At 37.9% G+C, this 25,456-nt stretch overlaps 1 pseudogene; it reads right to left on the bottom strand.

Annotated features, from left to right (window-relative positions):
- Positions 1-25,456, bottom strand: part of LOC141318658 (uncharacterized) — a 530,387-nt pseudogene that overhangs the window by 93,514 nt on the left and 411,417 nt on the right.

Raw genomic sequence — 25,456 nt, 5'->3', positions numbered from 1 at the left:
CCCAAATCATTACAATTAAAAAACCTTCAATAAAGTGTCAAAGCATGCTTAAGGTGGACAATCAACATTTTTATTAAAAAGACAAAAAAAAAAAAAAAAACAGTCTGCAATACAAAGTCTGTGCAAATGCCCTATAAAATTTACATTTTACATTTCAGCTATTTTTTTTAAGAAATACGGCACAATTACATTAAAAAACCATGGGACAGTTTCATCAAAACTTTGAATTAAATATATGTTGACCTTTAAACTATTAGAAATTATTTCCTGATAATTCACTCAGCCCCATGTAATCCAAGATGTTCATATCTTTCTTTCTTTAAGTCGAAAAGAAAGTAAAGTTTTTGAAGAGTAGATTTCAGGATTTTTCTCCATATAGTGGACTTCAGTGGGATTAAGGTCAAGGATAAAGGTTTCAAAAAATTTCAATACAGCTTTCAAAGGGCTTTACAAGTTCCCAGTGACCCTTATTCCTTGGATGGGATGATGTAAAGCCCTTTGAAGCTGCATTGACAATTAATTTTGGAACTTCAACCTTTTGGCTCCCTTCGAAATATGTAGAAAAATCCTGGAAGGTTTTCCTCAAAAATCTTTTTGACAGAAAAAGAGACAGACACAAGCATCTTGAATGACAGAGGGGTGAGTGAATTATCAACAGGAAATATTTGTGTCAGAATTGATCTAAAAACTGAATAAATACAAAACCAACACATATAAAAAATTATCAAGACTAACAATTTTATTAGTTTCAGATGTAAATTTAGATTATTGAATTTTCATTACCAGTTATTCAGAGCTCCGAGGTGAAATTTAACTGAAAATGCATTTCTATCTCATCCACATCATTTTATTTTAATCCACAATATTCTACTGACTCCCATGGGCTCCAAACACAGTGGTGTCCAAAATTATTAGAACACTAGTATTTTTACCAGCTAAAAAGGATTTTAATTCAGTCATGTTTATCTTTTGCTGTAGCGTTTCAATGGGTAATTTATTTTATATTTCTAAACATTAATTTTGCCATTAAATGTAATAATCCAGTAAGACTTTTGTTTGACAACAGCCAGTGCTCCAAACAGAGATCTGATCTTATCATCATCCATTCTGCACAGAATGACAGAACAAACTGAGACAGATTAAATCTAGAAGAACTGTGGCAACGTCTCCAAGATGCTTCAAGAGGCCCACCTGCAAACCTGAAAAACTATCCGCAAGTGCCCCTAGTGCAAAAGCTGCTTTAAACACAGGATGATGGTCACACCAAATGTTGATTTAATTTAGTTAAAAGAAGTTAATTGATAAAGAAAACATTTATGATCTTTTTATCAACATTCTCATTTTACAGAATTTGTACACAAGTGAAAAATACTATGAACTTTCCTTTAAAAATAAAATTAATGTTAGTGTGTCTTAACGTTAGAAATGAATACTTACTTCCTCTGAAGATCATGTAGTAGAAGATTTTCATTCCCAAATCTTCTGGATCATAAGGAGGAAACACACACACAAGCATTCAATTAAATTAAAATGAATTTGTTTGATAAGACATTATCTACTTACTGACAGACATGGGCTTGCAAAAATGTACTCACCAGCTCCATACCAAATCTGCACAGCTGATACAAAATCCTGGTTTACATCTAGTATTCTTCTCCATGGAGTCCAATGATCATGCTTTCACTCAGGTCCTCTCTCTGTCAGATGAGTTCACATAACAGTGTTCTTAGGTTACTCATTTTGAAGTTCTGTCACATTTTGTGAGTTTGATCTTAAAACTAGCATGGGTGCACGATATGACCATATTATTTCACAATAGTAATATATCACAGTATAGTTATTTATAATATTGTATTTCATTCAACATACGATCAAAGTAGCAAATTGACGTTACAAACAATAGGACTAATACAAAGGCAAGTTAAGTACATTTAATGATTTTCTCTTTAGTATTTTGTTGCTTGATTATAATTAAGACCGACTGCTTGTAACGATAGGCTTAATTATACTGATGTAACTTTAAAATCCAGTAACTGACACCTAACCTGGTTTGTTAATCTGGACTCAAAACATTAGCGACTGTATTTAGGTCAATTACATCTTAAGTAAACTGTCTGTATTTGACTATTCAAGTGAGGTGCAGATTTCTTTCACTACATATATTCGGCAAGACATAAATATAACATTACCGCCTAGCCGCAGCTAACAGTATTTGCTTATACGAACAAAACACAGTAACACACACTGGTAGGATACTAAGATATGTAACGTAGACTAACTATGTACACTTTTCGTCTTTTATCGCACACCAATGACCACTCCTCCGTTGTTGAAAGCCTGACAAGCATGTTTGTGTGATCATTCTCTGGGAGAATACCTATTGCACAGTACACACATTGGTTGATGTCTTTTGGACCAATAGTTTTTGAGAAAAGTGGGGAAAAGCACCTCCTCCACACGTAGGGCTGGGTATCGAGTTCGATACTTTTTAAGCAATGACCGAATTGTCTCGATACTATCGAAATCGAGTATCGAAAAAATCATTTTCGTTCGGTACCAAATTTCGATACCCAAGGATATAATCTTGTCAACGTCAGTGAGCTAGAAAACGTGCGGTATCTTTTACTTGCCCAGATCAATTGCTGGTGATTAGCTGCGGCGAGGCTGCCTTGAAAATCAATAGTTTATGGGGGTCACGCCCACTCGCCCAGAGCTTGTCAAATGTGAGGCTGTAATGTACACTATACTTTAAAGCATAGCATAAATTTAACGCAAACGATGTATAAGTGATCAAAAGTATTTCTACATTATGCCAGTATTGAGGGCAACAGCGTGCGATGCAATATTTGTAAAAAGGTTATCGCGTCCAAGACTGGCAAAACGTCAAATATGAAAAAACACCAGACAACATTCTGTCGGATACAATTATGGCGCCTCAGTCTCAATATAGTCTCAGTATAGGTACAACGCGACATACATTCACATCAAACGATAACTCAGCGGCAGAGTTGCACTCAGGGGCATCATTTTCACTGGGGACACGCTTTTCAAAATCCCGTTTGTGTCCTCCCACTTTCAAAAGGTTTTGTTAAAGTAATCTCTTGTATTGTAGAATGCACGCTCATCACCGCCGAGTTTCGCTGGATCGTTGAAACGAAACCAAAAGTAACACGCGCACACGCATTTAAAGCAATTTTAATACCCCCCAGATAGCAAGAACGTTTGGGCCAAATGTGGCTGAAAGCTGTCACGTTTGGCCTAGGTATGGCATGGCTGAGCACATATGGGCCAAACTTGTACCATATTTGTTTTGCCATGGCTTTAGAATTGGAGGGAATTTTAATTTGGGTGACTTTTTGTATTAAGGTATATGGCCCATATGACAGCCTAGCCAAATATGGCTCTTGTCTGTGTACTATGACACATCCTGAAATATGTTAACTTATGGTTAACATTTGGCTTTTACTTGGAAAAACACATATAACCTGCTATAGTCATGTGTGGCTGGTTTGTGGCAGTCCACATGTCAGCCCATTCATTCATTCTTCCTGCATTCCTATTGGTGGATTACTGAAAATTTGAAAATATATGTCCGTTTTTTCCCGCTCTGCTCCTGAGTCTACAACAGCCTTTGCCCAGACACACTCTTACTCAGGTAAGTGCAGTTTTGGTGTTTTAAATGTTTTCTAGGGATGTAATGGTACGCTTATTCGTACAGAAAACATTTGTGTGCTTAGGTATGTGTACCGAACAAACACAGTTTCGTTTTGACCATGATCATGTGCTGAATTCATATGCGTGAATAAAACGTCACTATACATACCTGCTGTCCAGAAATCATGATAAGATTTGGGTTTTGTTATTTTCGATAAGTCTCATCTTTAAAATTATGTCTATTATATCAGAAAATTTAAACGATAAATGCCTTTTTGACGCTCTTTGATGTTACGTGACAGACCGCTGTAAGTAATGTTACAAGCGGAGAGCGCATGAATGAATGCGATCATTCAATTCAATTCAATTCAATTCAAGTTTATTTGTATAGCGCTTTTTACAATACAGATTGTTGCAGAGCAGCTGCACAAAAGTTTTAGGCTACTACAATATATTTAGTAGCTTATTAGTGGTGAATACTGTATGTTGAGTCGATGTACATATGATATAAATATTAAATCAGTAACTGTGTAATTAAACAGATGATGAACACTAATTGCAATGGTTATGTGCTGTAATCAAACTTGTAGGAAAATTATGTAGTGCTGTATGTTGTTTCAAGGCTGGCATCATCTGCGGTCCTCTGAGGGGTTGGCATCATCTCTTCATCTGAATCCGGGCTGAATCTTGTGTAAATCCTAGTTACCACGGGATGTAAATCCCGTGGCAAAGACAGAGAAACAGAGAAATAATTAGCGTAGCTGCTGTTCCAACTTCCGACCAAACAAAAATGATGGTTTAGCCCAAGCTGAAGAATATTAATGTGCATTTGATCAGATGTAACTGAAATTACAACGTTATGAGATACATTTTGTGAATGCTTGGCTAAAGAGATGAGTCTTTAATCTAGATTTAAACATAGAAAGTGTGTCTGAACCCCGAACGTTATCAGGAAGGCTATTCCAGAGTTTGGGAGCCAAATGAGAAAAGGCTCTCCCTCCTTTAGTGGACTTTGCTATCCTAGGTACTACTAAAAGTCCAGAGTTTTGCGACCTTAGGGAGCGTGAGGGATTGTAGCGTAGTAGGAGACTAGTTAGATATGCAGGAGCTAAACAATTAAGGGCCTTATAGGTAAGAAGTAATATTTTGTAAGTGATACGGAACCTAATAGGTAGCCAGTGTAGAGACTGTAAAATTGGGGTAATATGATCATATTTTCTTGATCTGGTAAGGACTCTAGCAGCTGCATTTTGGACTACCTGTAGCTTATTTATTGAAGAAGCCGGACAACCACCTAGTAGTGCATTACAATAGTCCAGTCTAGACGTCATGAATGCATGAACTAACTTTTCTGCATCAGAAACAGGTAACATGTTCCGTAGCTTAGCAATGTTTCGAAGATGAAAGAATGCTGTTTTTGTAACATAGGAAATATGATTTTCAAAAGACAGGTTGCTGTCTAATATAACACCTAGATTTTTGACTGTAGAGGAAATAACAGTACATCCGTCTAGTTGCAAGTTGCAGTTTAAGAGATTCTGTGTACTGTTTTTTGGTCCAATAAGTAATATCTCAGTCTTATCTGAATTTAACAGTAGAAAATTATTGGTCATCCAGTCTTTCACATTTTTAACACACTCTGTTAACTTTGCTAAGTTAGAAGTTTCATCTGGTCTTGTTGAAATATATAGTTGAGTGTCATCAGCATAACAATGGAAACTAATCCCATATTTCCTAATAATATTACAGAGGGGTAACATGTAAATTGAAAATAGTAGTGGACCTAGGACAGATCCTTGTGGCACTCCATACTTTACTGGTGTTAGCTGTGATGACTCCCCGTTTAAATAAACAAAGTGGTAGCGATCGGACAGGTATGATCTGAACCATCCTAAAGCCTGCCCTTGAATACCTGTATAGTTTTGTAATCGATCTATGAGTATTTCATGATCTATAGTGTCGAACGCAGCACTAAGATCAAGTAAAACTAGCAATGAGACGCAGCCTTGATCTGACGCAAGTAGCAAGTCGTTTGTGATTTTTACAAGTGCAGTTTCTGTGCTATGGTAGGGCCTGAAACCTGACTGAAATTCTTCAAAGATATTATTATTTTGCAAGAAGGAGCACAATTGAGCAGACACAACTTTTTCTAGGATTTTAGACATAAATGGAAGATTAGAAATGGGTCTGTAATTTGCCAGTTCACTAGGGTCTAGCTGTGGTTTCTTAATTAGAGGTTTAATAACCGCTAGTTTGAATGGTTTTGGGACATGGCCTAAAGATAACGATGAGTTAACAATATTAAGAAGCGGTACTTCTGCTACAGGTAACAACTCTTTTAGTAATTTAGTGGGTACAGGATCTAATAGGCATGTTGCTGGTTTAGATGTGGTGATAAGTTTATTTAATTCTTTCTGTTCTATAGTTGTAAAGCACTGGAGTTTTTCTTTGGGTGTAATGACTAATGTTGAAGTATCAGTTGCTGTAGTATCTATATTAGTTATTGTATTTCTAATGTTGTCTATTTTATCAGTAAAGAAATTCATAAAGACGTTACTGTTAAACTGTGCAGGAATATTCAGGTCAGGAGGTGTTCGGTTATTTGTTAATCTAGCCACTGTGCTAAATAAAAACCTTGGATTGTTTTGGTTTTTTTCTATGAGTTGGTGGATATACTCGGCTTTAGCAGCTTTTAAAGCCCGTCTATAGCTGGACATACTGTTTTTCCATGCAATTTTAAAAACTTCTAAGTTAGTTTTTCTCCATTTACGCTCAAGATTACGAGTTTCTTTTTTGAGAGAATGGGTATTACTGTTGTACCATGGCGCAGTACGTTTTTCTCTAACCTTTTTTAGCTTGATTGGGGCAACAGCTTCTAATGTATTAGAGAAGATAGTGCCTATGTTACTAGTCATTTTGTCTAGTTCATGTTTATTTATGGGTGCACAGAGCAGCTGAGATAAATCAGGCAGGTTATTTGCGAAACTATCTTTGGTAGCAGGAACAATAGTTCTGCCCAGACGATAGCGCGGAGCTATATAGTTAACATCAGTGATACGCAGCATGCACGATACAAGGAAATGATCGGTAACATCATCGCTTTGAGGTACGATATCTATATCAGTAAGATCAAGTCCGTGCGATATAATTAGATCTAGTGTATGATTAAAACGATGAGTGGGCCCAGTGACGTTTTGTTTGACTCCAAAAGAGTTTAACAGGTCATTAAACGCAAGTCCTAACGCATCATTTGTATCATCAACATGAATGTTAAAATCTCCAACAATTAATGCTTTATCAAAATTAACCAATAGGTCCGAAAGGAAATCTGCAAATTCTTTTAGGAAATCTGTATACGGCCCTGGAGGTCTATACACAGTAGCCAGAGCAAGAGATCGGAGAGATTTATTTTGCATATCTGACAGAGTAACATTGAGTAGAAGTACTTCAAATGAATTAAACCTGTACCCTGTTTTCTGGGTAACATTGAAAATATCACTATAAATTGTTGCTACACCACCGCCACGGCCGATCTGACGGGGTTCATGCTTATAACAGTAGTTTGGTGGAGTAGACTCATTCAGACCAATATAATCGTTTGGTTTTAGCCAAGTTTCAGTCAAGCAGAGTACATCAAAACTGTTATCTGTGATTATTTCATTTACAGTAAGTGCTTTGGGTGCGAGTGATCTAATGTTTAGGAGCCCAAGCTTTAAAAATTGATTTTGTTCATTTATTGTGCATTTTTTTGGTCTAATCACGATTAGATTTGTTCTAGATCCTGCATTAAATTTTAGTTTTGACCTCACTATTCGAGGAACAGACACAGTCTTTATAGGTTGGACAGCACCAATACTATCGTTTAAATGTGCATGACAAAAGCCATCATCACAACTATTTGAAGAATTGCTTACTAGTCAAATGGAGCGCAGTGTCCTGGAGATGTTGTCCGACAGGAGTTCTGCTCCGACTCTGCTGGGGTGCAGGCCATCAGCGCGGTAAAGCCTAGGGCGCTCCCAGAAAAGATTCCAATTATTAACAAAGAGCAGTTTTTGTTCTTTACACCATGACAACAACCATTCATTTAGAGCAAAAAGTCTACTGAACCTTTCATGTCCACGTCGATACGTGGGAAGCGGTCCTGACACGATGATCCTCGTTGCGGGCGCTGTGCTGCGTACCGTCTCGATCAGGCTCCTGAAATCCCTCTTCAGGACCTCCGTCTGCCGCCGCCTGACGTCGTTCACCCCTGCGTGCAGGACGATCGCGCCGACGCTCACATCGTCCTTCAGGATGGCAGGTATCTGTGAAGAGACATCAAGAACGCGAGCACCTGGTAGACAACGAGTGTGCACTTTACCGTTAGCTAAGTTAGCACGAACGTACCGGATGATGGAGTCTCCGACGATCACAGCGTCGCGTTCCGTCTCGCGGAGGGGAGCGAAGCGGTTCCGGGTGGAGATCTCGAAGACCGGGGGCTGCGGAGGGGGAGAGGTCCTGGCTCGGGGTTTGGCTCGCGCTTTCCTCTGCTGCTGCACCCAGGGTCCGTGGTGTCCCGGCGCCGGAGTGAACGACATCTGGGAGGATCGCGTCCTGGGTGCGGCGGATCTGTGCAGAGAATCACACGGAGTAGAGGTTATGGGAGTGTTAGGATTGAGCTGTACACTTACCCGGACAGATTCGAGTGAATCCTTTCGGATTCGCAGTTCAATCTGTTTCGCCTGGAGCTCCTGGATCTGCTTCTCCACTGCCTCCAGCTCCATCACCGAGTGCAGCTCGAACGTGTCTTCACCTGCACTCAAAGGTAGACACAAATTCGCCATTAAAGCAAGTAACAGTGAGTAAGCAGTTTAAGTGTTTGTGAATAGAGAATAAACGATGCATGCAAGATTAGCCACGATGCGGCCACGCTGGCAAAGCTAAACGGGTTATAAGCTAGCTTAGTAGCAGACTCGGGAAAGCAAAAATAAAAACTAATGATAACAAGGCGTTCCGATTGTTTTTGTTGTACCACACGACGGGTATATTCACATGTTATGAAAAACAAAAAATGATGGTGTATAGAATTGTTTTTAGGTTTAAAAATAGAAAATAGTAATTTGACTCGACGGAGCTTCAACTCAAGGTGCGCGCTAGGACAAACAGGATCATCCTTTCTCCTTTCTACTAGTTTTAACGTGATTTAAAAACTAACAAATCTTTCATCTCACGTAATCTCAATTAGTTTGAATACCGTCGAAAAATGCTAATAAAACAGGATTACCTTTACCACCAGCGAGCACTCATGTCATGGCTTGTTTTAATATTCAAATAATATCTAATACTAATTATGATATGCTAATAATCTTTTTTCTCTCTTTTTTCCTGGCAGATTGTGAAAGAAAGGCTGGTGAGACTTACTAAAAGTATCCATTTTTGTACATTTATTTACTCATTTGACATTTACACCACATTTTATGTTCTGTATTGTACTTCTGTTATTAAAATTGTATTATATTAAAAATGTCTGTGAATCAATTTTGTGTTTAATACATGTTTAAGATTTACTGTGTAATTGGTATTTTAAATAAATAATAGGTGTGGCATAAATATGGTTAAATTATGGCTTTTGATCTATCAGCCACATGTGGTCCACATAGGGGCCATTGCCCTTTACAGAACCCAGCCATATAAGAATACCACATAAGATCCATATATCAGCCACATCTGTTTTCATGATTTGGCTCATTTTAGGTTGGGTTATGGCACTGTTTTGGTTCGGTTCTGGGTAAAAAGATGTGGACCAGTTTTGGGCCGGGGAACCTAAACTTATCTGGGCCACACTTTAGCTGTTGGTATGGGCCAGATCCGGCCCAGAGGAAATTTGCTGACTGGGCCCACTCTAGTTTAATACACCACTAAGAAAGAACTGTGTCGTTTATTTTTTGTTATTTATAATATATTTTGTCATTTATTTAGATTTTAATCTAAATGCAGTGGTTGCCTCTAATTTAAATGTCTGTACTTATAATAAACATCTTGTTCATGTACTCATATTATCATTCATTCTTGTCCCTTGCTTAAGGTGTAAACTAAATATATTAAAAAGGCTTTCAGAATCAGCCCATTTACTTGTAAAACATCAGCAATCAAAATCGACCATGAAGAATCAATATCAGTGCTACATGCTAATTTTTCTGAAGAAGAACTGTTGAGTGATTTCAGGTGATCTTAAAAGGTTAGTTCACCAAAAGATGAAAATTCTGTCATTAATTACTCACCCTAATGTTGTTCCAAACCCATGAGACCTTTGTTTATCTTCAGAACACAAATGAAGATCATTTGGATTTAATCAAAGAGCTTTCTGATCCTCCTATATTTACTGGATATGCATTTTCAATGCCCAGAAAGGAACCAAAAACATAGTCAAAATAAGTCAATGTGAATACTTCTGTGTGCAAAGTAAACAAAATTCAAAGATTTATATTCAAAGATTTATCCATGGGAGGATCAGAAAGCTCTTGGATTAAATCCAAAATATCTTCATTTGTAGATAATGACAGAATTCAAATTTTTGGGTGAACTAAACCTTTAAGCAGCAGTGAGCCTCACAAATACTTAAATCTGATTGAGTTAAAACTGTTTGAACTTTATTATAAAAACATTCACTGATATATTGTGTTAACTACACTTTGTTCATTTTGTGCTTTTGTTCCTTTGTTTATTGGTCTTAGAGATAAGCCTGATGTGAAAGTGTCACAAACATCCTGAAAAGTAATCTTGTTAAAATACATTTCTTAAAATAAAATTATAGAAAAAAAGTATTGTTCGGAACCGGTATCGAATTCAGGGTATCGGTATCGAACATTTTGGAATGATACCCAGCCCTATCCGCACGTGTACGGAAGATGATAAGCATTAACGATGTTCCGTACAGGCTTACGATGGTGTTCCGTACAGTGTGCGCATCTTGATTTCAATGACAAAAATGAACATTTAACGGATCAACAGTGTGCCATTTATTTGTTTTTACTGAAGAAAACAACATTTAAATTAATAAGGAAGGTGAGTACCCTTTTATTTGTTTAAAAGTCAAGTTATTTGCTACTTAAATAAGCTAGATGACCACGCGAGCTAGGCCTGATCGTGTCGCAATATTATGGCATATGGGTTAAGAACCATGTGAAACGTTAGTAAATAGCATTAAGTTAACATACCATGTGTTTCTGAAGATAAACAAGGACAAACAATTTGAACTGATTTAAAATATTTAATGATTAACCAATTTGAAAACTTTAACACACATAAATGAACAGGATACAGGTGTGTGTGTGTGTGTGTGTGTGTGTGTGTGTGTGTGTGTGTGTGTGTGTTTGTTTACAACTATTTACATTAAACACCAAACTGACAATAGTATAACTGCAAATAACATTGATTTTCAGTGTGCACTATGTACATTTGTGTGTGTGTGTGTGTGTGTGTGTGTGTGTGTGTCCCCACAAGGATAGGAATACCAGTAGATTTTGACCTTGTGGAGACATTTCTCAGGTGAGTGTTTTATGTTGACAGACAACATTTATGGCACAGCCAGTCGGTGTCTGGCACTTCCTCCACTTCTGCACACACCAAGTGGAACCACAATTGGCACAGATCACACTGGAGCCATTCATCAATGGCCTCATCTTCTGAGCCAGGTGGGACCACTCTACGGCAGACAGCACAGTGTTCTCCATCTCCCGTCTGAGAAGGAGGTGCCTGCCTCTTTTGACGTTTGGCCTCCTGGGCTTGCCTCTTTTCCTCCTTCTTTTTTGCCATCTCTTCCTTGCACTTTCTTTTGTTTTCTTCCTTCTCTTTTCCTTCAGTTTCTTTTTCTACCAGTAGGTTGAAATACTCGTCGCTGGTGATGACACGGGCTGGCAATGCGACGCCTCACCTTTTCTTTCCACTCCAGGGCTGGACTCATGAGGACATTAGGCAGACTCTCGGCTATTACGCCTGCTGCCACCAGGTAATTTTTGGGAGCCACCCGGTTACAGGTGGGACAAGGTGTTTGAGTTGTGCTTAATCTGTCATCAGGTTGAGTGCTGGACGTGAAGGTGAGAGTGGCGTGAGCACTGGATGGTGTGGGTGAATGAGTGATGGATGTTGTGGTGGCAGAGCTGGTTGGTGTGTCTGACGGAGTGGCGGGAGCGCTGGATGGTGTGGCATAATTTCCATCTGCAGATGGAAGCACTCTTTCCACCTAATAAAATAAAATGTATGTAAAACTCATTAACACACTTGGAAAGAAATGTAAGTAACTTAGAGGATGAATTGTCAAAATACCTGGGTTGTGTCCACAGCAGCCCTGGAGAGAGGAAAGATGCCAGCCTTGCGAAACCCAGCCTTAATGTTTTGGGCTGTGACTGCAGTGGGGTAGACATGTTTGAGGAGTGGTGACCCATCCTGGAAGCCATAGTGGAGAAAGCAGTCTTCAGTGGGTTGAAGACTGCAATGTCAAGGGGCTGCAGAATATGTGTTGTGTGGGAAGGTAGGCAGTGAATTTCAATTTGGTTTTCCCTGCAGACCATGATTAGGTCTTTTGAAATGTGTGTCTCGTGTTGGTCCATGATTAAAATTAGTGGTCTCTCCTCAGGAGCATATTTAATGAAATGGCTGAGCCATTTTAAAAAGAGCTCCGAGTCCATGTAACCCTTATCCTTGACACCATAGGGGGCGCTGAGGGTTGGTTAGGATGAGGGTTGTGGACATAGGATGAGGGTTGTGGACATATTTATTTTTTTATAGTCCTGGAGAGTAGTGTGGGGAATGCTGTATTTTTTTGCAGTTGCCCTTAAACTTGCCCCTGCCTTCACTTCCTCAACTGCCTCATTTGATTTCTCCTTTGAATATTGTTTTTTCTTTCCTGATATCTTTCTTTTCCTTTTGCTTTACTGACTTTCCTTTAAATTAACATTATTTGTGTCAATTGTGTGAAATTGTTTTTCAAATTGTTATATTATGAATTATGAAATTGTATGTCTTATATGAACTCTTATTAAATAACTTTTCTGAATAACCTATCATTGCTTCTGACTTTATGATAAATTAAATAACTGAAAAGTTGCCAATAAAATAATGTTACGTTACAATTCAGTTTTATTTCATGTTTAATTTGTTAAAGAATGACAATTTAAAATGTTAAAACATTAAATTCATGTAACATTAAATTAATGCCAACTTTTTTCTTTTTAAATTAACATGAATGCTAACTGGCAAACCGCGTCTGCTGACTGTCTCAGACGGAGAGTGGCACCAAGTGGTCATCGCCCACATTTGACGTTTAAATATTCCCATTTCAAAGCATTTATTTAACAAAAGGTTGTGATAACTTAAAATTCATTTTATAAAGACTGTAATACGGTGAGATCCATAAATTTAACGGAAATGCACATTTTTGCTGCTCTAGTTGTCTCCCCTCCCAAGTGCCAGTTTCACGTTTAGCTAGACCGGCATCCATTTTCAAGCGCAGTGGGTGGACCTAACAAACTTACCGAAATCTCTCTGGAACAAATGGTGGGAGTGTCTCTGTCGTGATCGGGGGTGAAAGAGGGAGAAATGAAGATGACACAGATATATAGTTTATGTATGACCCGGAAGTATTTATTCAGCGATCGGCAGTAAAAGGTAATCTGTACGGAACATCGTTTGTGCACGGAACATGGATAGTCTACATTAGCTGCTGTGCTAATCAGCAGATACAATCAAACGCGAGTTCAACAACTCACCAATATCACCCAATTGTTGGTTTAGGAGACAGACCAGATAAATGTTATTATTTTTTCATTTTTGGTGTCTTTGAAATCAAATTTGAACAAGTTAAACACCGTTAATCACTCGCTACTTTTCCGCTTCGACCGTTATTTTCAAATGATGCTCGCTACAGTTGCAGGCGCGCTACATTCGGATTTCTTAAAGGGGGCCGCATCAGGACTATACCGTATATAGATGTTCGTGTTTCTGTGAAGTCACATGTAATACATTTGAACTCATTTGAACATTATGAAATATCATATTTATTATCTTTGCCTTACTTTAATATTATGAATTTCAATAAATACATATTATTTGTTTACATTTGTGTGTATTCATATAGGCTGTAATTGTGTGGGTTATATGCAATATAATATACATAACTATGTTTTCGGGGTGAATAAAGACCTTACATGATGAGCCATTATGTTTTTATTAACTTAGAATTATCAGTTTATATCTACATACACCGTGGGTCTCCTCACATGGAAGTCGCCGTATTGTTTCTACAGTAGCCCTAAACGGACAAACTGCTCTACAGATCGCGTTTCAGCACTGTTGTTCTAGAAAAAAAACACTGACACAATGATAAACAAGTAAAGTAATATACACAATAACAACGTTTTATTGAATTATCAAGTAAATCTAATTCCCTAATTTACATTTTAAAATAAACTTCATTATTCTTTGCTGTCTAAAACGACAAAATCTTAAACCTGTGTCGGCCACTGTAGCTTCAGTAAAGGGAGGATTGAGCGGTGGACGGAGTCGTTGGTTGCAATTCAACCTCACCGCCAGATGCCGCAAAAAATCTACACACTGCACCTTTAAGTTACCTCAGTCAGGCATCGTATGGCTGTCACACTCCAACCATGCATGCATCCTGCAGCAGCCAGTTAGAATAATATTGCTTTGTTTTTTTTTAATTGAATAATGGTTTTCATTACCAGTATAATATCCATTGAAATATAAATATAAATAAAAAATTAAAATAAAAAACGATGTAATTTCATGTACTCTTGGGGGCCCCAAGCAGCCGCTTAGTTTGCTTACGCTTTGGGCTTATGCCTCTGTGTGGAGGTTTTTCAAACAGTTTGAAATTCAGGGTTTTCACTTCATATCATTCAGATCAGAAGTAACTAGTAACTAGCAACTTGTGTACTTTTTCCATTGGATGCTTTTTTACTCTTACTCAAGTAACTATTAAGTTTCTGGCGTGGTGTGGTGTATTGTGTTGTGTTTGGTGGGGGTGTGACACAGTCATTGACAAAAGAGGTGTAAGCTTGTATTCTCTCCAGTCAAATGAACAGTGATGGTTTATAGGAAACCCACCCTTCAGATAGTTGAAATAGTTGAATTAATCCCTGTTTACAACTGCTATAAACATATATAGTTGATGTATTTGTTAAAAAGCAAACACATGAGCAAATAAAATAATAAAGAGCATGCATTTCCTTAAAATTATGACTCATAATTATAAACTCACAGAACTGAAGCTAAACAATCCTTGTGTTGAAACTTTTTATAAACTGATCATGATTTTAGTGCTGTTACTATAATTTTTGGATTTTAGTGTGTGTTTAATAGTTATAATGGGGACTAAAACTTGCTGGAACAAACATATCAAAATAGGGGCAAAATTTTGGGGGGCTTTTAGTATGAATATGTTAGCCTTACATTTATCTATAAACTACCTGTCTCTCATTGTCCCTACCTTTGGTTTTCACAGCTGTCCTTGTGTTATCTTCTCTGTGTTTTTTTCTTTGCATCAGTTTCCATCTACCCACAAGGTATGTAATCAATCAGTGTTTGCCAGTTTGTGGATTATGTATTATTATCTGTATAATTGTATCTGTGTCTCACACAAAATTATACATTTTGTTGTTAATTTTTATTAATCTCTTACTAATCTAATTAAGATTGTATATGATTAGCTGGATTTGGGATAACCAACAAGTTTTGATCTTGATCTTTATTTATTTTTTATGTTTGGCTTAACACTTTCGTAATTCTTCTTTGCTCTTAACTTCCTCTGCCTTGTATGTACCATTCTTACTGTGTCTGACAATGTGCAAAAAAAAAAAAAAAAAAAAAAACAGAATGTTAGTGTCTTGTTGTTGATTTTTGACTTGTGACTTTATCTCTGCAAAAAAATAAAAAAAATAACAAAACAACAACAGAGAGTGATCATAAAATCTACGTTCCTATCCCTGTCAAGGAGGCTGCAGGTCTGGCTTAATTCTTGATTTGTGAAGCTGTGGAGCTTCAGCACCACGGACAGCAGCCGATCCAGAGCTCAGAGCAGCAGTGGATGTGACCACTACCAAAGCAACAACAGACATCACTGCATTACAGTCAAACTTAGCTACTAAAAGTTTTTACATCAGTGTATTAAATTCTAAAAAGTATTAGCAATATCGGAGTAAATAACAAGGCTTCTAGGCAGTTCTGACATGTCTTCAATGTTGAAAATTTCCTATGACATTCCTGAATCAGTAAATACATTACAAAAACATTGTCCAGTTGTCAGGTGTTCAAGTGAAACGTTGTTGTATAGGGGTGATCTATACATATAATTCATATAATTATTTACAGGTACAAAACAGGTCAGACTAGTGAAGCACGTCAACTTGGTCCTGCTGCCGACCACACAGGGTCCGCTGTGAGCCATCTAGCTGAAGATCCTGAATCTCATGAAATGAACTGCCAGCAAACTATTTCTTCACTTCAATGATAATACAGCAAGGCCAGCCAGTGACACTGACAGGCTCTACAAAAGTCTTGCCCTTTTTAAATCACCTCTTGTCCAAATTCCATGAACCGTATCAGCATAACACTGATGCAAAACTTTGCAACAATGCATCAATAGGCGTGGGCACCTCACTTTCAGGGTGTACAATGCTCAAAAACCCAGCAAATATGAAATAAAATCCTACATATTGTGTGATTCTAAAACACGGTACTGTCGAAAATGCTGGCAGTTTCTGGCAACTTGAAAAAAAATGCTGCCAGGGAAAGAGTTAAAATACTTTTGAAATGTCTTTTGTATCATCAATCTTATCAGTTCCTTAGAAATCTTTGCACTAATGCTGTGCACTAATGTAGGTTATGCAACTGAAAGTACATCAAGGTGAATTTAAGTAAACTGCAAAAACTATTTGTTAGTAATAGATACAATGAAAAAGTAGTACTTTTTAAGAGATTCAAGATAAAATTGAATCCCATTAAATCATGTAGAAATTATCCTACAGGAAATGTATGTCTTGTCCTATTAGACAATTCCTAATGGAATTCAAGGAACGCTTCCAAAATATGATAGAAATTCTAATTAGAATCCTTTATGGGTTTTTTTCACAAGGGAGTATTTTGCAGATTCTGAAAAGGAAATGTAAACTGTTGACTTTAACTGTAGTTCCTCACAAATAGTTGTTGTGAATTAGCTCAAGAGGGAAATGTATATAAATAATTAATTTATGACTAATTATGATAACAATTATTTATGTCAGCTGTCAGTATTAACTGTAGCAGAATTAAATATCACCATCGACTAAGCTGTTCGTCCAGTGAACATTCAGGTTAATTTCACAGTAACTCTAAGCAATGATATTTTCTTGGCCACAAAAAAATAATATTCTTACAATAATAATGCATTAGAGCATGTAGCTTGATCAGAATCGTAAAGGGACATTAATTTACAAGGCAGAATCAGAGACTCATTTGTGCACAAGAGTTTTATTAATAAAGGACTAACGCTTGACTAATCTAAACAACAAACATACAATCACTCATACATGGAGGAAGGGCAAGTCAGATTGGATAAATGGAGCCATTAGAGAAACAAGAAAAATGAGGCTATGAAAAAAAGTCAGTTAACCACCTGAATGAAACCATCAGTGCCGTTTTACAACAGGGTTTACAAATTAAACTTTTTAAACAAATTAAACAAATATGTTTTTTTAGTTAAATGTATGATCCTTGCATTGCCTTGGTCATTAACGAGTTTCCCCCAGTCTTTTCTGGGTTTAAGGAGCAATGAATTCCAAAGATGACCTGACTCTGTGGTGATTGGGAGTTTTTCTTTCTTTTTTTTAATAAGTGGATCAGTCTATTTGTGCTGATAACATCACTTCCATTTTGTTTTGTTTTTTCCTTTAAATGTGTCTGTGAGCACCTGTTTTTACACCAATGTGAATGCTTGTGTGTGCACCAGTGTGTGTGAGCGCACTTGTGTTCATAAGGTTCCTCCATGTAAATGTTTAATAGTGTGTGGGAACCATAGCCCCGTCCCGCAAGGCATGAAGCAGACATGGAGGAGACCCGGTCCCCAAACATCCGGAGGCCCTCCAGGGCATGGGATTTTCCTCATCTTCCTAGGAGTTTAAGGCCTCCCAGGCACAGCAGCATCGGCTCTGGGACTTATCAACCAGAAGATGTCAAGGTGATGAGACAAGGCACTAAAAGAACTGAGAAAAGCCTGGAGAACTGAGCCTTTATCTCCTATAGGGGTCACAGTCAGGAGATAAAGTTAAGTGGGAGGCCAGGGTAATTGATAATTGGGAGGCTAGAGAGCCAATGGTGACTTTTGCTTTTGGAGGGAAAGTTTACGACTCTTTGTAAGCATGGTATTTGCATATGTACTGGGATTGGTTGTTCATGTAAAAACTACTAAAGATCTTTCAGATCAACAAATTCAACGAGAACAAACATTTTGTGTGGTTATACTACATAGTGATTTATTATAACACATGCATTAAAACATTACACAATACAAAATAAATTAACAGTAATAACACACAATGATCTAAAGATATGTGTGTTTCTTCACAGAAAGGTTTTTCTAAAAATTAATGAAAGCAGTCAGTTCCTATGGCAGTATGTGTCCTTTTTTAGAGTATTAGTTGGGGAAAATTCTCTCTACATACTTTTGAGTGGTAAAGATTATGGCAGAGGAGTCCTGGATGCCATAGTAAGACCATTTGAAGACATCATGGTAGCCAGTTTTGTGGATTGGGTGAAGGGGGTGTGTGTTCATTTGTTAATCTAATGAAAAATTGATTATTTGGTGGATCTAATAAATGAACTGTGCGTCTGATTGGTCCAGACCCTACATTGTTTTTTTTCCGAGCAACAAAGAATGTCGGTTTGTAGAGTAATTTACGACAGCTTCAGATGTGGCTCAACCAATCAGAATCAAGGACCAAAACTGTTTTATACATTTTGGTTGAAACTCTTTCCACACTGAGGGGATCTGTCAGCCTTCACTTTTGTGAATTTTAATGTGCCTGTTAAGATTTTCTTTTAGAGTGAAACTCTTTCCACACTGTTGGCAGGTAAAAAGGCTCTCTCTATTGTGGATCCTCATGTGATTGTCAAGGTTTCCTCGTTGACTGAAACTGTTTCCACATTGACTGCATGTGTAAGGCTTCTCTCCAGTGTGAATTCTCATGTGACTTTCAAGGTTTCCTTTGTGACTGAAACTCTTTCCACACTGTTGACAGATGAAACGCTTCTCTCCAATGTGAATTTTCTTGTGGACTTTAAATTCTCCTTGTTCATTGAAACTCTTTCCACACCGACAGCACGTGAAAGACTTCTCTCTTGTGTGAATTTTAATGTGCTTTTTAAGGTTTCCTTTGTGACTGAAACTCTTTCCACAATGTTGGCAGATGAAAGGCTTCTCCCCAGTGTGAACTTTCATGTGGCCTTTAAGGTTTCCTTTGTGACTGAAACTCTTTCCACAATGTTGACAGATGAAACGCTTCTCTCCAGTGTGAATTTTCTTGTGGACTTTAAATTCTCCTTGTTCATTGAAACTCTTTCCACACTGACGGCACGTGAAAGACTTCTCTCTTGTGTGAATTTTAATGTGCTTTTTAAGGGTTTCTTTTTGACTGAAACTCTTTCCACACTGTTGGCAGATGAAAGGCTTCTCTCCAGTGTGAATTTTCATGTGGACTTTAAGGTTTCCTTTGTGACTGAAACTCTTTCCACACTGTCGGCAGATGAAACATTTCTCTCCTGTGTGAATTTTCATGTGGACTTTAAGGTTTGAATTCTGACTGAAACTTTTTCCACACTGTCGGCAGATGAAACATTTCTCTCCTGTGTGAATTTTCATGTGGACTTTAAGGTTTGAATTCTGACTGAAACGCTTTCCACACTGTCGGCAGATGAAAGGCTTCTCTCCTGTGTGAATTTTCTTGTGGACTTCAAATTCTCCTTGTTCATTGAAACTCTTTCCACACTGAAAGCAAGTGAAAAAACTCCCAGTTCTTTTTTGTGTAGATGTATTTTCTGACTCTAAGGAACAAAATGATTCTTTTCCAGTAATGAAAACATGAAGATTTTCAAACTGATCTTTCTCTTCAGTTTCATTCAGTGCTGTTGGGCCTAAGGTGGGAAAACAAATAAATAAAAGTTAACCCCAGTTTAATGCCACAGAGCAGGTAACACCAGTCATGTAGATTTGTAATGCATGTATGCTAGATCTCATTTAGCACTCGTTTACTTGTGTAACCTTTGTCCTCTCCTGACTAGAGATGCACCAATCAGCACTTTTGGGGCCGATCACCAAGATCTTGATCTGCCAAACGCCGATCACTGCCGATCACAGAATGGCAGGGGAATGGGAATCTTTTTATCTATAATCTAGCAGAGATTGCACCATTTGTAGAAATGAAACTAACTATAAATTAATTATATTGGGAAAAAGTAACTGTAGAAATAGGCTACAGTCAAGATCTTGAAGAAACACCAAGTTAGGGTTGTAGACGATAGTACAGTGCATCGATGATAGTTAGAGATATCGCCAGTTGCTGATGGCTTTGACGATAGCAAGACTCAAAAGGGAGTCTTTTCTGCTCAAAAAGGCATCTAACTTTAGCGATCTAGTGCAGAGAGTCGGTTCTAGGATGCTTCAGAAACTTGCCGTGGTATAAACACATGCATAGAGTGGACACATGCAAGAGATTTTATTCAGCATACAGTGTAGATAGATAAACTGATTATAACTGGAGTGTTTTTTAAAGTGCTCCTCGCACTAGACTAGGCTACACTAGTTAATGATGAAGTTCTTTGATAATGTAAATGTTCTTTGCTTGTTATTTGTAGCTGCTTTTTAAGATGATGTAAGGATTATATTATCCAGCATTGCAGTCATTAGGATAAAGGTAGTAAAATGTGGTTTAGGCTGAATTAAACACGATATATCCGAATCCGTCTGTATATAGGAAACAAACATTCACCTCAGTAACATCTATATGCGTTCATTAGAATAACGATGGGATAAAATGGCGCTAAACATACGCACGTGAATTACACGCGCACCGTTTCTATTCTGTATGAACTGAACTACAACATGTACTGATGACAACAATCAGACATACAGCGGTAACATTATTGCAATATGACGGGTATAGAAAGATACATTCATTTACATTCAAGCACGCACAATTACCACTCACTGAAGATGGCAGAGAAAGAAACCGAAAGTAAACTTAAACTTCTCTGCCAAAACTACAGTCAGCGCTCTGTACACGCACAACTTAGTCACATGCCCAATAATAAGACTACCCTTACAAAACGAATAAGGAATTTAGTACTCATGTTGCCACTGGTAAGCTCCGCTCTACTGTTGTTTAGCTGTGCGGCGTGCATGCACGTGTGAAAAAGTCACGCGAGTAATTTACGTCAAATGATCGGCTTTTTTGATCAGCGCTTTTGGGGTTCACCGATCAAGCTATTTTAGCCAATATCGGCTGATCATGATCGGTGGCCGATCAATCGGAGCATCACTACTCCTGACAGTAAACTTCATATGTTTGCATGACTTTCTAACATTTACAGATGAAGAATATGCCCTGAGGAAAACACAACATCTCAAATGTATTAAACAATATGTATTAAACCGACATTAAGGACTGCTTAAAAACAAGCGTGCACATCAAATTGCCTTCACTCACTGAACCAGGATCACATTAGTGAGATTGTGTGACCTTAAATGGTCATTTATGGAACTACTTTAACCCAGATTGATTTGTTAGTTTATCTCAAGTCAGGTTTTGGACTTTAATCCCAGCTTTTCTTAGAGTCTTTTTGAAACAGGCCCCAGAGCTTGACATAACATGATATAAATTGAGTTAAGGTTAGGAGACACTGCCAACTAAACCATAAGGGCAGTCACGGACGGTTGCAGAACGGTGGCTTTCCAGGACCGGAGTTCGTTCTCCTGCTCTAGAATGAAGCTCAAAGACAGGAGCAGCCTAACAAGGAGGAAAAAAGCCTAAGAACCTGATATGACTGCGCACAGAGCTCACAGAGAAGAGACCTTAGCTCTCAGATCAAGGGAACAATGCTCCATCCGAGACTGGTAGCTTTATCAGGCTTTACATGCAGACAAAATGAAAATGACATTGAAAATTTGAAAGCTGCAGATTCATTCACTGATGAAACACGGCTGTTTCTTGGAGACTCACACCAGTTCTGTTGTGGATTTTGTTGGATCTATTATTGCTTTGTTGTAAAATCTGATAATATTGTGTTTAAAATGTAGGCTACATTTAAAATTTAAAATCTTCACTTAATATTGCCTTTTTGTTTAATTTAGAAAATCAACATTTGAAATCATTTGAATATTCAGAGAAAATTGCACTCTTGCTCATATTTTAAAGATGAAAAGCAGTAAGTCACACTGTATGTTTCTGTATCGAAGAGAGTTTCTTAAATCGATCTCTATGTACAGTCTGTCAACATTTGATCTTCATGCTATTAAGTAGAGGTCAACCGATATGTGTTTTTCAGGGCCGATGGCGATACCGATTATTACAGATCAAATACACCGATAAACGATATTTTGAACCGATATGTGTCTACAAATTTTCATTAGTTTTAATTTACAGTGCAGTGCAAATGTAGGCATAAAAACATTAATTTATCTTTTAATAAAATACGTTTTTTTTTACAAATGAGTTTACTAATAAAAAAACATGGAAAACATCCAATCAGAATGCGTCCCCGACTGCCTCTTCTATTCTGTGCGCCTTATATATGAAAACGGTTTTAATTTTCACACGAGTTTAAAATATTCTAACTCCAAAGAGTGAGTTTTTTTTAGGCGACAAATTTATTATTTTAGAATGTTTCGCATCACTGATGACGCGTCATGTGACACACCGCAGCCACAATAGCACTGTAAGACACATGGATCGCTTTTATGTTGTTTTTCCTTTTTTATTATTAATATTCACAAGCATGCTCACTATATTATGAAATATATGATATTCCGATTTCGAAATATGTGCAAGTAAATGTATTTAAAAATCCAAATACTTTTATTATGATCGCATTAGTTAATCTGTACCGGGTGATGGGCGCTGCCATGTTTGTTTGCGCTGAATCCGAGCTGTGGGATTTACAACATGCTAATTCATCCTCTCCTCTCGAAAGACATTAAATTAAGTCTCTGGTGAGCTGGGAGAAGAGGAGTGTGCACTTTATAGTTACCTACATAATCTGTATTTGATATCAATGAAATATGTTGTCAGAATATATTTGTAGGATCATTATTGCCGCTTCCATAGACATCAGTGTGTATTTTACAAACTATAAATGTATGGTTTTGCTGGTACTTATTTTAGGTTTCAGACACTTAAATACACATAAGCATTATATGGTTGAAAACACTGAATAGTTGTGATAATATGACAAGCACTCTGCATCCGATCTGGCTCAGAGCCAGCCAACGCGCCAAAACAGATTTGAATTCAGCAGCTGATGACGTGATGTGGCAAACGTTCGAATCACACCGGTGTGATCGTACGCATCAGGGACCAGCCAAGACAAATCACACCGGTGTGATCGTACGTGCTAAGGGGTTAAAATAGGCCATTCATTGAAGATGCGCCTTATAGTGCGGAAAATACGGTATATGACTGGATTCCGCAATTCCGTCCGTGTTTTCCGCATCCGGGAAATCAAGATAACATTGAGGTGTTTTTGCAACTTCACCGTAAAGGATTGTGAATTACTGAAACACAATCAACGTCTGCTGCTGACTTACCTTTGAGAGACAACTGATTACTGCCGCTCGCAGCTCCAGCAAGCGTTCTGTGTCTTCAGTGCCTTCAGCCTTTGAGTTGATTGGTCGGGCTCGCGACTCCCAACAAATCAGATGCGCGGTGGGCGGATACTGCTCTAGGGCACAGAGTGGTGAGCTCTGACAGGCTGCGTCGGAGCCAAAGAGCGCATTTCAAGATTAAATTATTTTAATCGGCAAATCGGTTTTGAAAATAACTGATTCCGATAATCGTAAAAAGGCTTAATATCGGCGCCAATAATCGGTCGGGACGATAATCGGTCGACCCCTACTATTAAGTGCTACAAGTTTACTTTAAAGACACAATGAACAGCAGCATGATTTGCTAAAGCAGCACTCTGTGGGCGTTCAATCATACGTACGCTGCTGGTGTGAATGCAGTCAGGTTTCACAGCAAAAATGAGGTAACTTAATGTCACTTGACCATTTACTCCCATTTAACTGTTTTTATAATAAAAGTGAAATTTTGCTTGTCAGAAATACTTGCTTTAATGTTACTTTAAGTTGGGGCACTTTAAGCTCAGCACTTTGTTCACGTACCCCTCCATCAGTTTGAGAACCACTGGTTTATACTGTTCTCATGATAAAATACAGAACCTTCTTTATAAATATGCCCTACTGCTCCACTCTGATGCTCCTGAACAGCGCTCATCTATTTATTTACTTAATTGTATTATTATTACTTGAATTATTTTCTTAATTTTTTTCTCTTTATCTATTTATTATATATATATTTTGTTCCTTCTTCTTTCCCCCTTTTTCCCCCTTATTCCCTCCTTTTTTATACATACAAGATATAGAAGTGTACAACTAATACATTACAATTAGGGGTGTAACGATATGCCTAGGTCACGATACGATACGTATCACGATATTTTGAACAAATTTAAATAAAAAAAAAAGATTTATTTTAAAAAAAAAATTCAACAGCTTTCTTAGTTTTCATACAAGGTCGCATTTTAAGGTTTAATAAAAACCTTCTGTATTAAAATGAACTGATAAGGTCTGTCTGTCACTGAATTAAAAAAAAAAAAATTAACATGATAGTGTTAAACTTGTCAAGATGTCAAATTCTTTAAACATGCTAGCGATGCAAGATTCTATGTGTGTGCGACGGGTCCTACCCGACGGGTGACCCGCTGAAACTGACGTAATGTTGGAATAATATTTATCTGTCAGGTGCAGTGCGGGTGACATGCACGGGTATTTGCTCTTTGGACTCAATCCGGTACACGCTGACGCTGCTCTCAAACGGTCCCGTTTTGTGTTCACGCTCTGTCTGAAGACCGTTTAAAAGCCCTTTCACATGGGACGCGTGAAGCGGTGGAATCTCTGCGCGGCTGCCGCTTTCTCTCATAGTGAAAGTGTTTTGCGGTCGAGCTGGTGTTCGCGACGCGGTCTCAGGGTAAACATATTGCAAACAACAAGGTCTCATTTTACATTACAAAAACAAAATAAATGAAACGTAATGAAAGTACTGTGTGTTATTTGCTATTTGTCATTTTATGGGACAATGACTAGCGTGGTTTTCATGTTGGACACAGTTTACTATGACATTTTACACACTGGATTTTTTTTCTTTATTAATAGCCTGCCTTTCTCTGTATTTTATGGATCATACAGCTCTGAAATGTTGCCGTATATTGCTGACTTAAATGAGGAGGGAGGGTCTGCAATCTCTGGGTTGGTTGCCATGTTTCCTCACGTTCTTCTTCAACTAGCTCAACTTTTGCAGGCAGGCGTCACATGATTGGAAAGGTAGTCACGGGGTATGTCGCGATTCTCCTTTATCACACCGCGACACAGGATCCTGGATCTGAGTGTCGCGATTTCGATTTCATATTGCGTATCGTTACAGCCCTAATAGACCTTTCTCACAACTTCCGTATTTTACACCGGAAATACGTAATTGCTGTGTAAACCTATTTCCGCCCCGGT

The sequence above is a fragment of the Garra rufa genome, chromosome 1, assembly GCF_049309525.1.
Source record: "Garra rufa chromosome 1, GarRuf1.0, whole genome shotgun sequence".
Taxonomy (NCBI): Eukaryota; Metazoa; Chordata; class Actinopteri; order Cypriniformes; family Cyprinidae; genus Garra; species Garra rufa.
The sequence above is the reverse complement of the archived record's forward strand: the minus strand, read 5'-3'. Positions and strand labels throughout refer to the sequence as shown.